General features: G+C 39.2%; 1 pseudogene; it reads right to left on the bottom strand.

The window, feature by feature from the left end:
• Positions 1 to 1,297: 1,297 nt before the first annotated feature.
• On the bottom strand, positions 1,298 to 1,783 carry LOC113974785 (annotated as a pseudogene).
• Between the last annotated feature and the right edge of the window lie 481 nt (positions 1,784 to 2,264).

The following is a 2,264-nucleotide window of genomic DNA, read 5'->3' on the forward strand; positions in this document are numbered from 1 at the left end:
ATACTTTCTGTAGATGTTTTATAGTGTGGTATTTGTTGTCTGAATAACATCAAGAATCTTGAATCTTTTGGCAGTCTCTGATTGAATCAGATTATAGTCTTTTATTGATGGCTCAATTACGTCCTTCATTTATAAAAAGCTGTTGAAGTGTATAAAGTGATTTAGGTAAACAGAATGTCATCTTTCTTACAAAGGTGCTTCAAGTTATTTGGGAGAGTTCTTAAACTAACCACCAAATGTCGTAAATATAATGTAAGTATTTTATTGCTGCAGGGCAAGGATTTGTTTTACTAATGAATGATTTAGATTTTTTTTATTTATTAATCAACATTTGTAAACAGGATCAGACATAGCACTGACCCTTGGGGTACACCACTAGTTACTGGCCAAACTAGTCTTTCTTTCACTGACCACCAATCCCTGGACACAGCCATTTAGCCAGTTTTCAGTCTAGCTCATTGTCTCCTCATCCAGTTTATATATCAACAGTGTGTCAAGAGGATCTCATTGGAGACAGTGTCAAAGGCCTTACTGAAGTCCAGGTAGATAACATCCACTGGTCTCCCTTCATCTACTACGCAAGTCATATCATCATAGAAGTTTATCACGCTGATGAAGTATGACTTCCCCTTGATGAGGCTCTGTTGACTATTCCTGATGACTTGTCTTTCATGCGCCTGCAAATTCTTTCCAGGATTAGCTGCTCCATTACCTTTTCAGGGATCAAGATGAGGCTGACTGGCATGTAGTTCCCTATGTCCTCCCGTCTTGAGGATAGGACTAGAATTCGCCTTCCTCCAGTCTTCAGGCACTTCTCCCAGTTACCATGATTGTTCCAAGACTATCAAGAGTGGCCTTGCAGTGATATCTGCCAGATGCCTCAGGGCTGATGTGTACATCCCATCACAGGCCATGGACTTATCCAGTTTCCATTAAATATTCTCTGAGCAGATCCTTTTCCACCAAGGGTACGTCCCTTGCTTCACATTTTTCCATGGTAAAAAAGCAAAGCAAACCAAAATGCAAACAAAAAGCTCCAAAACAACTGCAGTCTGTAAGTCAGTTATCTATATGAAAAAAAATGGATTACTCGTGAATATAACATTTTTATGCTGGTTGCAGTCCTAATAATTAAGTAAAATTGCTTATGAATAATTAAAATAAGATTGAACTCAAGAAAATTCCTTTGCTTATTTGTATAGCCTGCACAGGCAGGTAAGTAACAGAACATTCCATACTGCTGTAGAGTTTTGCTGTAAAATTGGAAAACCCCTTAATGTGCAACACTGGAATGCAGTCAAGGTGAACATCCTGCATAGGAAATGAGCTCAGGTGTTTGTCCTCTGTGTACTCCAGTTTCATTAGCCCAATCTGAGGAGCACTGGAACCAAAATGCCAATTTCCTACACTGCTCTTCAGTCATTACCATCAAGCTAGAACTTCCATGGTAGAATGTGTCTGGCTTAATCTGCCCAGGGTGTTCAGACCACACAGAGAAAGTAATGAGAGCCACTGGAAGTAAACATTATCGGATTTCGAGCAAGAATAACCCTTAAGTATTTCAATTCAATTTTGATACTGTATTTTGCTTTCTTGCAGCTTGACCCATACAACACCAGACCTACTTTTAAATGACCATTTGTCTACAGCAAGAAGTGTACTGTCATACAGCCCTCTGTACCTCCACTGATTACTGTGATATGCAGAAGCCTGAAACTGATGATATCGCTTTGCGTTTTGTCAGTAGAAACTCTAGTTTAAGTTTATTTGCAGACACATACATGGGGAGGTTACCTAAGTAATTCTGGCATTGGAAGACTCCACATCTTGAAGTGTCCCCCGTTACCTGTCAAATTCCACCCTTAACCATCTGTTAGACTCCTTATGGCTCCATCTGCAAATGTTACCAACTTCTCACTTTGTTATTTCTTATATTCAGCAATTATTTATGTCATGTCCAGTGGTTTCTCCTGATCTATTCACTTAGCTTAATATCAGGCTAGGGTCATTTGTCTGTGTCCTTTAATGGAGGAATTCATGGGAAAGGACTCTGAGAAGAGCTATATCAGAATGTATCTTGCAAATGAATCCACCTTTGGGCACCCGTGTCTTAGATCAGTGGTGGACAAACCTTTTGCTCTGTGGATCTTTAGCAACTAAGAAAATGTTTCGTAGATTACTAAACACCATTCTCATGATTTAATTGAAAACAGTGGGGAAGTAAAGGAACAAACAAACAAACAAAACCACTCTAGAAGTTGGAT

This window comes from Neopelma chrysocephalum, unplaced genomic scaffold (assembly GCF_003984885.1).
Source record: "Neopelma chrysocephalum unplaced genomic scaffold, ASM398488v2 Primary Assembly neopelma1_23b, whole genome shotgun sequence".
NCBI lineage: Eukaryota > Metazoa > Chordata > Aves > Passeriformes > Pipridae > Neopelma > Neopelma chrysocephalum.